Raw genomic sequence first — 16459 nt, 5'->3', positions numbered from 1 at the left:
TGGATTTGTGTTTACAGTTTTGAGAATACGAGGCATAGTTTCAAGAAATGTGTTTAAGCAATCGAGAAAAACTGTAACATAAAATGTATAGACATTTAAGATCCACAGATGATTTGAATCTTTCTAGTATACACTGTAAAATTGATTTTCGAATTTGTAAATGTATTGTGCAGGTGCAGGTTGATAAAGTAGAAACGTAGACACAAGGATCTATGTGACTATCATTTTTTAATAAAATAAACAAGATAATACAAATGCTACAGGCAAACACTAATGTAACATAGAAAATAACCAAAAACTAACTGAAGAAACTTAGTATAAATATAAATACACAGGGTAACGATAAACTAAACAAGTCACAGGTGAAGTCAGGTCAACTTTATTTCTATAGAGCTTTATACAATACAGTTTGTTTCAAAGCAGCTTTACAGTGATAACGAGAAATTATTTCAGCTGTTGTTCAGATAAAATGCTGTTGTTCAGCAAACAAAATGTCATCGTCCAGCTCAGTTCAGTTCTCATTCAACACACTGAAAAAATAAAAACCTTGGATCAACTTAAAAGAATTGAAGTAATCAATCACACGAAATATTGGACATTGACTCAAAGTAAATCATTTAATTTAGTTTAACCTGAAAAGTTTAAATCCATGCAACCACTTTTTAAAGGTTGATCAAATTAATTATTTTAGGTTGGAACAAACTAATTATTTTAAGTTAAAACAAACTAATGCTTTTAATACATTTTGATCAATGACTACTCAGAACACTTTCCTTTAGAACACATTTATATTTATTGTTCAATAAACTGACAACATTGGACATCTGTTTCAAATGTATGAAAATTAACCGGGGTTTAACTCTAATGTGTTTCATTTGAAGTCACCATAACAGTGATTAGTGTTTCCATTAGTTGGGCTCTTAACTCTTATTATATATTTTGTCTTTTTTGGCTGTTGTGACAGTGTGTTTGTCAAACACATTTGCAAAAAGCTAAAGTGGAATGAGATCAGGTGATGATGGTTACCTGGTGATGGTTTTATAATCATCATGAAATAGACTGATTCACTGAGGTTTTTATGATCTAACAATTATGTTGTTCCACTAATATATTCACATCACAAACCCTGTGTTACTACAGCATGAGATCCAGCAATATAACAATCGGTTTAAATCTTTTAACAAACATAAAAAAAATAATAATTGGCCTACGCTGACACACACAGATATCAACAATCAGCGTATGAATCTCAACAATGGTGACAATCACAAATATTTAGATAAACAGATCAATTCAGAACATTACTGAAAAGCTACTAATTCACAACAAAAACAACAGCAAAAAATAAAAGCAAATATTTAGAATCAAACTGTAACAGATGACAGAACAGGATGTAAATGCAATAACGCTCTTTATTAGAATAATCACAGTTGATCAGAACACAGATGGTCGCCAACACAGCGGGACAGGCGGGCGGACACAAACGCTGGTGGTACAGTGACGCAGGGACCTCGGTGGACAACAGGTGCTGGTGCTTAAGTCCAGTGATGATCCCTCGTGACGGTGCTCGGTGATCCAGTGCAGAGTGCAGAGAATCCAGAGACGAACACGACGAAGACACTGGGAATCCAATCCAACACGAAGAACACAGGAACAGGCACGGGAAACACAACCGGGAAACCACAACGATCTGACAACATGAGACACCAGTTACTGAACATATAAAGGGACAAACAATTGAGTCCAGCTGGCGCTACTGATCACTGATGATCAGTGACCACGCCCACAGACACACACACACACACACACAACAGCACGTTAGACGAGAGAGAGACAGTGAATTCATAAACCGTGACAGTACCCCCTCCTCTAGGAATGCCTCCTGGCGTTCCCCGACGGACTTACCTGTCGATTGTAATCATCGATAAGGGAGTGATCCAGAATGTCTCTAGCAGGAACCCAACTTCTCTCCTCCGGACCGTAACCTTCCCAGTCCACCAGGTACTGAAATCCGCGTCCCCTCCTTCTCGAGTCCAGAATACGGTTAACCGAATACGTTGGTTCCCCATCTACGAGACGCGGCAGGGGGGGAACCAGGACTGGCGGATTAATGCGTGCATGAAACACAGGTTTAATCTTTGACACATGGAATTGAATTGAATTGAATTGAATTGAATTGTTTATTGATCCAACAATCAGCTATCTCATATATATATACATATGAGTGCTGTTCTTCCTGTGGTCAAAATCACTATTACATATCAATTTTTACAAAATAAGCATGCATTCATACAACATACAACCATAAACAAAGACATTTAGTAGAAGATGAACTGAAAATATTCCTTGATTTAAGTTGGTTAAAATTTAAATCAAACTCATGAACTAAGAACCCATGTATACTTATAGGGTCAAAAACTTTTACTTATATAACACCTTTTTAACAAAAAACAGAAGTAAAAAGTCATATAAGAACTTGTGTAAATAAATACAATTTCAATTTAATTTTAAAGACCATCTTACTAGCTTCATTGACCAAAAAACTAGGTAAGGAATTCCATGCTACCATGGCCCTATAGTGTAATGTTCTCTGTCCGGCTCCTGTTCTATAAACAGGCAGGAGAAATCTTCCTACTGATGACTGACGTGTGACATATTCGTGTCCATCCTGAGAAAACTTAAAATTATTAAATAAAATAACAGGAGTCCTTGTTGTTATAACATTTCTTGCAAAACCAAGAAGAGAATAATATAACCTACTTTTAACTGGTAACCAGTTTAACATATTCAACATATCACAAACTCTAGTTCTATATGAACAATTAAGCACTATACGGGCAGCTTTGTTTTGAGCCACCTGTAATCGATTGAGATTATATTCTGATGTATTGGACCATATGACTGTACAGTAATCTAGCTGAGAGAGAACCAAAGCTTCCATTAATTGTTTAATCAAATGTCTTGGTAAATATATTTTACAATATCTAATTGCAGCCATCGCTCTCCCCATTTTCTTCAACATTTCATCAATCTGATTTGTCCAGGACATACGGCTATCAATCAATACACAAAGTAACTTAACTTCTGTAACCTGTTCTATTTCTATGTCATCTAGTTTTAATTGCAGTCTCGGCTCTACTCTCCCTACCCTCTTAGAACATAATACACTACATTTTGTTTTTTCTATATTAAGTACCAATTTATTTATATTAACCCATCTCCTAATAAGCACTAGCTCTTCATTTAGAGTCTCTTCAAGCTCTCTTGACGTAAACGCTGATGAATATATGGTAGAATCATCTGCGTACATAGTGGAAGCATTGTTTAAAACTAAAGGTAAATCTTTGGTAAATATTGAAAATAAAAGCGGCCCCAAACAACTCCCCTGTGGCACTCCACAGCTCATAACCCTCATTTCTGAGAAACCTCCATTGAAATATACACAATATTTTCTATTGGTAAGATAACTATTGATCCATGCAACAGAATCCCTGTCAAAACCATAGCAGTGCAATTTCTTAATTAACAATTTATGGTCAAGAATATCAAAAGCAGCACTGAAATCTAGTAAAACAGAGCCCACTATCTTTCCTGCATCGATTTCTTTCAGCCATTCATCAGTCATTTGTGTTAACGCTGTAGCTGTAGAATATCCCTTCCTATAGGCATGTTGATGAGCTGTGTTCAAGTCATTTATACAAAAATAGTTTTGAATTTGCTCATATACTATTCTTTCCATGATTTTACTTAGGGTGGGTAATATACTTATCGGCCTACTATTCTTCCCTGAAAAATTCTCTTTGTGATTTTTAGGCAGTGGGATAATTTTTGCAATCTTCCACTGAGCTGGGCAGACTGATTTCTCCAAACTTAAATTAATAATATGAGAGATAGGTAGGGCCAAGACATCTGCTACAGGTTTAAGCAATCTTACATCCAAATTATCAATACCTGCTGGTTTATCCTTGCTTGATCTTATTAAATTTTCTACTGTAGACACCGTGACCTTTTCAAAATGAAAACTACAAGATTTATTCATCATCAGCTTTTTGGTAATAAGTTTAGATGAGTGCTCTACATAGTTATCATTTGTCTTCATACCATTATTTAATTTCTGAATTTTATCACTAAAATAACCACTCAGATAATTAGCAATTTCACTTGGTTTAGTAATAAAATTGCCCTCGGCCTCTAAAAAAGATGGTGTCGATCTACCACTTTTACCCATAAGCTGATTAAGAACCTTCCAAATTGTCTTACTGTCAATATTATTACTACTAATTCTATTATAATAATATTTTTTCTTTTTGGCTTTATTCAGCATTGTAACAAAGTTTCTTAATTTACGATATTTACCCCATTCCCTTTCACTACCTGATTTTACAGCATCTGCCTTAGCTCTATCCCTCTCAATCATATATGTTTTTAATTCCTGATCTAACCAAGGAGACACAAAGTTCCGCACATTGAACTTCCTAATTGGTGCAAATTTATTTACAATGGGGAGTAATACATTGTCAAACTCACCCAGAGCAAGATCCGGATCTTCTTTTCGTAAAACTTCAGACCAGTCCACCTCTCTTACTTCATTACAATAATTGTTTTCATTAAAGTTTTTGAAAACTCTCTTGAAAATAATTTTCTGACCCCTTTTTGGTATTTTTGTTTTTCTTCCAATAACAATAAGGTTGTGGTCACTACAGCCTACTGGAATGGAAGCTACACTGGAACACAGCTCAGAAACATTTGTAAATATCAAATCAATACAAGTTGCAGATATAACTCCATCCCCTCTTCTACATATTCTGGTAGGCTTCTTGACTACTTGTGATAAATTACATGTATTTGCTAGAGAAAGTAATCTCGCCTTAAGTGGACAGTCTCTCACACTCCAGTCTATATTAAAGTCTCCTAAAAAAAACACCTCATAATTTGTATCACATACTTTGTCCAGCACTTTACATATGTTATCCAAGTACATTGTGGTTGCACTTGGGGGTCTATAGCAACATCCCATCAATATTGATTTTATATATTACATGGAAGGCGGGATTAATTCTCCTGTACGCAGGAGGAAGTTTAAGTCGGTCTTCCACCGGACTAATGATCTTGGTGACAGGAAATGGGCCAATGAATTTGGGAGCAAGTTTATTAGAAACGGAGCGGAGAGGAATGTTCTTGGTTGAAAGCCACACTTCTTGACCAACGACATATACGGGAGGCTTTGACCGGTGGCGATCGGCTTTAGCCTTGGTGCGCGCCCCCACTTGGAGTAGAGTCTCATGGGCTCTAGTCCAAGTGCGGTGACACCTCTGGACGAAGGCGTGAGCGGAGGGAACCGCGACTTCAGATTCTGTACTGGCAAAAACTGGTGGCTGGTAACCTAAACTACATTCAAATGGAGTAAGGCCCATGGATGACACTGGTAATGAATTGTGGGCGTACTCCACCATAGAAAGTTGTTGACTCCAGGAGGAAGGATTCTTAGAAACCAAACATCGCAACACTCTCTCCAGATCTTGGTTGGCTCTCTCCGTTTGACCATTGCTTTGGGGATGAAACCCCGAAGAGAGACTGACAGTCGCCCCCAGTAACTTACAAAACTCTTGCCAAAATTTGGACACAAATTGGGGTCCCCTGTCGGAAACCTGTCGGGCCGACACTCCCCTGGCACAAACAAATGATTCGGTGGGCAATCGGGGGGAGGCGTTACCCCTTCTAAGGCCGTTATGACCTTCGATTCAACCTCCCATCTGAGAGTGGAGACCACTAATGTCTCGGGTAAAATACAATCGGGAGTAGCTGGGCGTTCGGATTGGTCAAAAATACGAGATAAAGAATCAGGTTTGATGTTCTTGGAACCCGGGCGGTACGAAAGAGAAAAGTCAAAACGTCCGAAAAAAAGTGCCCACCGAGCCTGCCTAGAGTTGAGTCTTTTGGCGGTTCTGATATATTCTAGATTCTTATGATCGGTCCATACAATAAAAGGTACCCCCGACCCTTCTAACCAGGGATGCCATTCCTCCAGCGCTAACTTGACTGCCAACAATTCTCTGTTACCAATGTCATAATTACGCTCAGCAGGTGATAAACGATGGGACAAAAATGCGCAAGGGTGCATCTTGTTGTCTGTGGAAGAACGTTGGGAAAGAACTGCTCCTACCCCCACCTCTGACGCGTCGACCTCCACCACGAACTGACGTGATGGATCAGGGGAAATGAGGATGGGAGCCGAAACGAAGCGGCTTTTGAGTTTGGCAAATACAGCCTCCGCTGTATCGGACCACCTGAACGTCGTTCTGGGGGAGGTCAAGGCAGTCAGAGGAGCGGCTAGTTGGCTGAAGTTGCGAATAAAACGCAGATAAAAATTGGCAAACCCCAGAAACCTCTGTAGGGCCTTACGGGAATCCGGACTTGGCCAATCTATCACAGCCTTAACCTTCTCAGGATCCATACGCACTCCCTCAGACGAGATGATGTACCCTAGAAAAGGAACAGACTGTGCATGAAAAACGCATTTCTCCGCCTTGACAAAAAGCCCATTCTCTAGCAACCTCTGAAGCACTCGTCTGACGTGCTGCACGTGTTCCTGGAGAGAAGATGAAAAAATCAATATGTCATCCAGGTAGACATACTGTATATGAACTGGTCAACCATATCTCTCAGCACGTCATTGACGAGTGCCTGGAAGACCGCTGGGGAGTTGGACAGCCCGAACGGCATGACCAAGTATTCAAAGTGCCCCCTAGGGGTATTGAACGCGGTCTTCCATTCATCACCCTTCCTTATGCGAACCAAATGATAAGCGTTCCGTAAATCCAATTTTGTGAAGATGGATGCTCCCTGTAATCGCTCGAAGGCTGAAGACATCAACGGTCTACAACAAGTATTCTTTACCGTGATGTTGTTCAACCCTTGGTAATCAATACACGGTCGCAGAGACCCATCCTTCTTCCCCACAAAAAAGAACCCCGCCCCCGCTGGAGATGAGGAAGGTCTAATGAATTTGGATGCTAGAGAATCAGAAATATATTTCTCCATAGCCTCCCTCTCTGGAACAGAAAGTGAATATAACTTGCCTTTAGGCGGAGACTCACCTGGCACTAAGTCTATGGCACAGTCATAGGGACGATGTGGAGGAAGAGAAGCAGCACGAGACTTACTGAACACTTCTCTCAGGTCCTGGTACTCCTCGGGCACGTTAGACAAATTCACCGCCTCCTCCTGGAACACAGACACAGGTACAGACGAACACGCAGACACTAGACATGACTCATGACACGTATTACTCCATGTTACCAATGTTGTGACTCCCAGGGTAACAGCTTGCCCCCAATTCCCCCCGCCTCATAGGAGAGGGTGATAGCATCTGTAATCTAATGCGAGATACGTTGCTTAGTGTCTGCATTACCTCTATTATGACCACCAAAGCCTACCAGAAGCTGGGAGGATCTATGCAACTGGCCTGAGCGGTGGACATAGATTCTCAAAGCACGGACCGGACATAACAGGTGGAGGCTTTCTTGCTCCAGCGGCTCATGAGGTGCAGGAAAGAAAAATACAAAATGACCGGTTGACCAGTCGCAGAAGGAAAATAATCTGGTCTGGGGTGCAATATAACCCTTTCCTCACCTGGCACTGTCTAAGCAGGAGGAGGTTACTGACTTACTCTCTTGAGTGATGTTAAGGCTAATAATAAAGCTACTTTGAGAGTCAGCATCTTGTCTGAGACCAACTCCAAGGTCAATGTTTGGTCCCAGGGAGGAACTGGCAACCGGCAGATAGGCCTCAACCGTCTGGCACCATATAAGAACTGAGACTTGGTGTGTTCTTATCTATTCTTGTTTTGCTTGATTTGAGTGCAGATTTTGACATTTCACACAATATTCTGTTGAACCATTTATCCACATGGTATTACTGGTATTCCTTTCTAACCACACACAGTTTGTACAACTAAAAAATGTTAAATCCTGTGTTAGCTGTGGTGTCCCCCAAGGTTCTGTCCTAGGTCCCCTACTGTTCCTAATTTACCTTCGGCCACTTGGTAATATCTTCTCTAAATGTGGTATTAAATTCCACTGTTACGCTTATGATACACAGGCTCCAGGTTAGGAACTTGTAGGTCATCTTCGACAGCACTCTTTCATTTGAAGCTCACATCAATAGCATAACCAGGTCTTGTTATTTTCATCTTCAAAATATTGATTGCCTCCGTCCATTTCTCACCCTTGCCTAGTTCTGCAAGTTTTGTTAATTCGCTTGTCACCTCTCGCATTGACTACTGTAATTCTCTTTTATCTGGTTTACCACACAAATCTCTTCATGAACTCCAGCTGATTCAGAATTATGCTGCTTGTATCTTAACCCGGACTACATCTATACAACATAATACCCCATCACTTCAGCAGCTTCACTGGCTTCCTATCAAATTCCGGATTAAATAAAATATTCTCCTCCTCGCTAATCTTTCAGATCTCTTACAGCCCTACACCCCTTCTCAAACTCTTCATTGGGTTTTCTGCTCGTCTAACCACCACAGGCCCTTTGGAATTCTCGCCCAGTTAATATACGTAATTCAGAATCATTATTTCAATTAAAGTCAATTGATGGGAGTCGTCCACCATTATAAAGCGGGGGCACGGCGTCACTCGTTTTCTGTATCTCAGTCCTGCCATTCATACAACTTCGAAAATAATTTTGTACACTGTAAATCCTTGACTGACTTTTTCCCTAGACTTTTCTTAAATTGTTAAAACTCTTAACTTTGACTCATGTCGAACAGCTGAATGCCTGTAATGTGCTTTGCTCTATAATAGACCCTCTCTTTCTCCTAATCACATCATGAGTGAGAGGATTTACCAGGACAGATCAGCGGTTTATTACTCATGCTGACCTTGATTCAGAAATGTGCTAGTGGGTTTATAACTCTCTCTGGTCTTTACATTCGGTGACTCTACAATTAAAACATTACCCTCAATCCTAAATATGCACTAACAACCTTGCAGGGTACATAGTTATTAATTGTTAACACATTTTCAACCTCGTCACAGTAAGCTTGGACTTAATTTACTTGTCATTTGAGGAGATAGCTGAATGCATTCTGGTTGTGTCTGTGTGCCTTGTGTGTAAATCACACACTGTAATTGAGATTATTTTCTTTTTGATAATGTTTAGTGCCAACCTGCTACATTCAAAATGTTGGTAAAAGTGTTTTGATGTCATAACATATTATTGTGCAAAGAATGGCATGAATATGTCTTTATTAATCAATAATATGCCCTTATAATCATAATTTGTGTAAAAAGGAATGAAAGTAGTTGCTGTTTTACTGCCACTAATGTTCATTTCAGATAGAAACTGCAATACATTTTATGTATACAGGTAAGTTTTTTTCCAGTTCGATATAAACAGTAATGGAATTCATTTGAACTTTAAACATTTAGCTACATTTGAAGTGTTTTAAGTCAAAATGATCATTGACAAATTTCTGTTGATTTTTGATTAAAAGCTTTATGTAAAGTCTACTCAAGTCAGCATAGCTTTAATCATATTAAATGCATGAATGCCTGGTTTCTTAGGCTTAAGCCTAATCCCAGACTATAATGCATGTTTGAGCTGTTTTAACGGAAAGCATATCTTAAAATATGTCAGTACCATTGTTTTGTCTCAAGATGCACACCAGTAATGTTTTTAAGGCACATTTATAAAAGCTACTTGAATGTCCTAGGCCTAGTCCTGGCTTAGTCTAAGCCCTGTCTGTGAAACCTTAATGAATGATATAAACTGTAAATCCCAAAATGTTCAGTCTAGAGCAAAAAAATTAGGTAATAATGGCTCATTGTTCCTCAAAACTCACATGTGGCCCTTACAATGAGTAAAGTTAACTGGTTCCATGTTCATTCCACATTATAAAACAGGCCAGTCTTTGAGTCAATCATTGTGTGAACTATGTTTTCCACAATTGTCCTTTAAACATAAAGACCTGCAAAATACATTGGCACTTGGGAGGAGAATGTACCTTGAAATTAAAAAAAGCCCAAGACTAATCACCCTCACTGTGACACAAACAAAACACAACTAACAACATTAACAAGATTAAATAGAGCTAAAACCTCTATTAATTCTAAATGACAGCTATTTACACACACCCATTCATATTTAATTTATTCAAGAGCAATTTATTCAAACATTTCCCCCAGCCACAATGCTCAGTAGAAGATTTATGAAGTTATTGTTTGTTCTCTCAATTCAACAGAACATTACACCAGTCAGTGCACTATAGAAGTGCAGGTTTCCTCTTGTTGACTGCCAAATTGGATCGAAGAAAGATGAGAATTGTTTTGTTTTGTTTTGTTGAACTGCAGATTTTGAGAACATGCATCAAAACCCATGTAAATAATAAGAGTTTTAAACAGTCTGATTATACAGTACTAAAACTGAACAAGTGAAAGAAATGTTTATATCCTTTGAGACATTTTTTAAAAACCTTTATGTTTTGAATGTTCAGAGAACATTTAAGGTAGCAATTTCAGGTTTCCACTTTTTACAGTGTAGAATAATGATTAGCATCTGTGTTCTGCTCTCTGTTTTCAGAGTTGCATCCACCTCTTGATATTTTTAGTTGGTGTTTATTATAGAACAGGATGTTACTCTTATATTTGCCTGTGAATGCATTCTTTCTGTGTCCATTATTCTTCACTGTAGTTATCTGTCTTATCTCTTGTGAAGCACTGGTTTGAAAACTGCCCATTCAATGAGCACACATCATCCTGGCACTTGTAATCGGCTCAGAGTCGTCTGTTTGAGTCAGAATCACCCCCGGCAGATCCCAATAGCAGCGGTGAAGCGGGCTGTTTTCTCATGCGTGGTTGTACAAAACTGCGCTAATTCATAATACATTGTTTATTCAGAGGGAGCTACAGCTATAAAAGACTTAATTGCATGCACAGGAATCTTGTTTTTCTATTGAGGCAGGTTATGGTTGTGAAATGCATGTTTTTTTTTCTAGAAATATGTGTGGATTTGTGCTGGTCTTTAGACGTGAGACAAAACATGTCTCATAGCTTAACTTTGCAACAAGGGTGTCAAACTCAGTTACTGGAGAGCCACAGTCCTGCAGAGTTTAGTTCCAACCCTTCTCCAACACACATAGGCCTAACTAAAGTATTCAAATAAGCCTGAAGGACTTGATTAGTTGGATCAGGTGCGTTTAATTAGCGTTGAAGCTAAACCCTGCAGAGCTGTGGCCCTAAGAGGCCCATGACACAGTTTTCAACTAAAAACGTAAAATTTTTAATGCGTTTTGGCTGTTCATTTTCACGACAATGGTGTTTTGGGTGCCTGAAAACGGACAAAAATGCAAACATGTAAACAACAAAAATGTGAATCTGTGAAGACGATGATGTCATGCACAATCGTGTTACGTGTTCAGTCTACGTGTTCAGTTGACAATGGTGTTGTCTGTACACGAAAAACTTAAAGGAAAAACTTCTTAGTTTTAAAGGGACACTGTATGGGAATTTCTCCCATCTAGTGGTGAAATTGTATTTTGCATTCAAACGAATAATGCTCTCCAGCGCCTCGCTTTTTCAAATACGTGTTGCATCTACGGTAGCCGTTTTGTACCAAAAAGCTATGACAGGATGTCTTATAATAGCACTTCGAGTTTTCCTTCGGGTGAACAGGTTTGTTATTTAAAACAAACTGCAACTTGAAACAACGAAAAAAAGAATGTTACAGTATGAATTACTGACTGTGAAAACATTAATAATAATTAGTAGTAATGCCTTCTTTATTCGTTATATTTTTTGAAGTATGTGCATTGTTAGATATCATCATCATCAGCGTCTTCTCTAACGTTACTTTACTCAATAGCTGCTATTCATCAAAGAGCCTGTTTAACTTTTAACTATAAATGTTCTTCTGTCTATATAATAAAGTACACAACCAAGCAATGAAAAAAAAGCTTGTAATTAAGACCGTAACATTGACTTACCTGTCGAGAAGAAAGCAGGCAACTTCAGCGTCTCTTTTGAAAGCTTTCTCCTGCATTAGCTATCCCGACATTAACCCTTGTTTTTGTAATCTCCGGTCACGTTTCCTTTTACGGTCTATTTTGGACTTTTTCGACGAAGAGGACTCCTTATCCTGTGACATATGTATGAATGAACGGTGTATAAATAACCGTACAGTGCAGCCTTTTAAACTTGCCGCGGCAGTGACAAGTGCCTCTCTCTGCTCTGCTCCTCCGCTTCTGCTGGCTTCAGTCACGTGATGCTGGCTCTGAACGAAAATGCGTTGTGGAAACGCGTTGGCCTGGTACTTTTTGTCCCTCTCTGCTATTATAGTTTTTCAAGATGGCGGAACTACATTGAAGCCTCCGTGGACCTACCCGTCCCATGTATATAAAAATAATAAATTCTTCGTTTACGAGGATGAGTCTGATCATTGGCAGAGGTATTTGTACACCATTGAGGGCATATTTATGAATAAAAATATTGATTTTAGATAATAAAATACCTAAAAAGCTACACATTGTCCCTTTAAGCATATCGTTGTCGTGTAAAACGAACCCTAAGTTTGACACCCCTGCTTTACAATAAGGTCCGATTTGTTAACATTAGTTCCCTATCTTTCACTCACTCGCTGTTGTGTCGATGTAGTGACACCCAAAAAGGAGCCCCACAAACCTCTGATACTTCAGAAAGGGCCAATGAAAATTGGTGAGTGAAATTTGCATGCCACTCCCCCGGACATACAGGTATAAAAGGAGGCTTACTCCACTCACTCATAGTTGCTCTTCGGAGCTGAGAAGACGTGTCTGTGAATCTCTACCCATTCCTCTCTGCCTAGAAGCTTTGTTGGATTCCTGTATGGTGCATTTCAGCTGTTCTCTCCCACACACACTCCGTTAAGTGCAAGAGAGTTCCCCAGGGTGCTTATTTCCATAAGAGAATATTCTCTAACAAGATCATTTCTCCATAAAATAAACATTTCCTTTAAAAAAGAGTGTAACAGACGTAGGCCAGTGAGAGTCCCGCTTAGAGCGGCTACAGTGGTGCCGTGACCCGGATGGGAGTGAGGTTAAGGGGGTTGAGTGTAACAGATGTAGGCCAATGAGATCTGTGCTTGTAAACTTCACTCCCCTAATCTCAAGAGGCGCTCTAGTGACTAAGGATAGAGACTGCGGTCTTTAGCCTCCTTGTTAGATCACCCACCTCCCATGCGGACGGGCCAGGGTTTGCATCCCACTTAAAGCGGGCGGTGCGAACTGGAGGGGCTACAGTGGTGCCGTGACCCGGATGATAGTGAGGTTTAGGGGGTGAGTGTAACAGACGTAGGCCAGTGAGAGCTGTGCATGTAAACCTCACTCCCCTAATCTCAAGAGGTGCTCTAGCAACTGATGCTAGAGACTGTGGTCTTTAACGTCCTTGTAAGAGCGCCTGCCTCCCATGCGGGCGGTGCGAAATGGAGGGGCCATTTCGTCAGTGTATTTCTGGATGCAGTGGACACCTGTCACCCTCAGACGGCCATGATCACTGTATCAGTTATTTGGGCTGGACCCATGCTGAAGCAGTTTTCATGGATGGTAAATGTTGTGAGAGCATGGCTATCATAAAGTTGCGGTCGAGGCTTTCTTTCTTTTTTTAAGGAGAAAGCAGCCTTTTGAGGCTGAAGACTCACCTAGGTCTCCACCATCAGGTGTGATTGCACAGACTGAGTCTGACGCTGCTGTGAACATCAGGCTCAAGTGGATCCCTCCACCCTGCCCTGACGATTGGCACTTTTTACTGCCAGAACACGCTTCACAGGTTCTTCTGCCCTCACTTCCCTCGACGGCGGGCAGCCAGGAGGTACTCCGACGTTCCTCATGTTGAGCATTATAGTGACTCAGACAGATCAGACACACAATTATTTGTCATATTTTACAAATAATCCACAATTCCCCTCACCCAACAAGAAAACCATGAGGTAGAGCTCTAGACAACTACCCCCAAACTGCAGCTAACCATGTAACAAAGACAAATCAAGATAAGACTGGTTTCACTCTAAATTCACTTTGAAACAGACAAATGTACTCTTTTTTTGTACAGTCCAATCCTAATCCTATACTGTCTTTAAATAATCACTTGAGATCTGTAAAATCATGTATCCAATTTTCCTTTGCAATCATGTTATTTTACAGTATTCTGCCTATGTATTCGTCTAAACTCTTGGAATTAATGTTTTAGCCTTACTTAATCAAGCTCACATGTATATCATGTTTGGTATCTAAGATTTTCTATTTTCATTTCTTGAATTTTCTTGAACTTCTTGAAGTTTTTAGTCTAGTTAATAAAGCCAAATGTAAAGTTGTATGTGGTTCATGCTCAATTATGCTATATTTTAGCTACATGCCCCGAGTAGTACTGTACAGTAAGAAAGTTACCAACCTCATGGTCCAGGAATGGCATCTATGGTTCAACCTTGCGGGGATGAGGGATGCCAAGAGATTGCGACATCGCCCAAGGGGGCCTATTTGGCAACACCGGGGAGGACTTTTTCTCTGCAGTCCTCGGCGGTGGAGAAACAGACGGAAGGTAACGTTGCTCCACCTCATCGCGATGCATCACAAACAAAAACTGTTGTTCCCTTGGTGCCCCTTGTGCAAAGTTCGGACGAGTGGTTAACGCTTCCAACCCGTCACGCTGGCTCATCAGAACAATTTGACTCGGCTATTCGTTTGAGTTCCCAGGCGCCTGCCCAGGTTCAACAGTTTCCTTTTCACCTTGGTGTGAGGCAAATATACATTTGTCATGGATCTTCTGCTGAAGGATGCAATAAAGCCTGTCCCTCCAGCCTAGATGACTAAAGAGTATTACAGCCCTTATTTCATGGTACCAAAGAAAGGAGGTGGGTTGCGGCCAATCTTAGATCTGCGAGTATTGAGACGGGGCCTGCACAAGCTCCCATTCAAAATGCTGACACAGGATCACATACGTTCATGATCAAGATTGCTTTGCGGCGATAGACCAGAGGGACATGTACTTTCAAGTCTCAATCATCCCTTGACACAGACCGTTCCCATGGTTTGCCTTCGAGGGATAAGCATATCAGTACAAGGTCCTCCCCTTTGGGCTGTCCATGTCACCTCGCGTCTTGACAAAAGTCGAGTGGGCATTCACACTCTCAACTATTTCGACAACTGGCTAATTCTAACAAACTCTTGAGATTTATTCTGTGCACACAGGGACCTGGTTCTTGAACACACCAGCCAGTTGGGGCTTCGGGTCAACTGAGAAAAGAGCAAGCTGTCCCTGGTGCAGAGCATCTTTTTCTCGGTACAGAATTGCGGTCCATGCAAGAAATGCACATCTTTGAATGAGCGTGGATTTCTAGCGCGTTTACTTGAACTTAGGTAATATTTATGGTTTGACCCATTTGAGAGACGGCCAAAATCAGAATTTACAATGGACTGAATAAAGCTCTCTACGAACTTGACGTGTGCTGTCGCACTGACTGACATGTATGCGCATGAAACACTGTCACACACACGCTCAGAGCAATAATGTAAGTTAGTGAATACATTTTTAACTAGCAGGATAATACAGCATCACGACACACATAGGCTATGTCTTTAAACTATTATAGTATTTCGAAGGGCAAAAACATGAACTCTATTGGCTTTACATCATCAAGTCTGCCGTCACTTTAGCGCGAGGCCCTGTGCGGTCGCGCACTTGGCACAGCCCTTACGACGGTACTGAGTAGCATATAGCATTAGCTCCTTAGCCTGAGCTAACGTGATCGCATCGAGCTAGGTGGGCCTGGTTTCAGCAATCAGGCTCCTCAGCTCCACCCACGTCCCGTCTCTTTGCCCATTTTCAGTTATGCGGGAGTGACACGTTGTCAAGATGGCGACGGCCGTCTTGCCCATTTTAGGCTTCAAAAATGTACTTCAGAAATACTACGGGTGACGTCACAGATATATATATATTTTTACAGTCTATGGTCCGGACGGACAACACAACAATGGTGTCGTACATAATTTGCCAGGGTGTTATCCGCTCACGTTGCATGTCACAACTCCATTCATTTATAAGGCTTTTCAGCTGTGCTCCAACTTCTTGTCAACGCAGTCAGATATGAAAATAAAATAAAATAAGACAATATTAAAGCCAGCTTTCATCTTGACTTAGATATTGCCCATTTCTTCATTTATAACCATGCTTAGGTGTGCATATATTTTCTGTCACAACCATGATATTTCAACTCACACAATGTGTAAAGAAATTGTTTTTTTCTTCTTCTTTTTCCCCTAATGTATGACAAATCACTGCCAAGATCAAACCATCCCAATGAACATGTTTTGTAAATGACATTATCACTATTGGAGTTCAACATTTTGTAGGACTCTTTATACTGTAGTATCACCTGTAGTATGTGATGCTTTTTGCACAGGGTTATTGTGATGCTGGAA

The 16459-nt window shown here is 40.4% G+C and overlaps 1 protein-coding gene across 1 annotated transcript in view; it reads left to right on the top strand.

The window, feature by feature from the left end:
• Positions 1-16459, top strand: part of flvcr2a (FLVCR choline and putative heme transporter 2a) — a 45441-nt gene that overhangs the window by 16023 nt on the left and 12959 nt on the right. The window lies entirely within an intron of this gene.

This window comes from Abramis brama (assembly GCF_963993115.1).
Source record: "Abramis brama genome assembly, chromosome: 21".
In the NCBI taxonomy this organism is placed as follows: domain Eukaryota; kingdom Metazoa; phylum Chordata; class Actinopteri; order Cypriniformes; family Leuciscidae; genus Abramis; species Abramis brama.
This window is presented reverse-complemented; position numbering and strand designations above follow the sequence as displayed.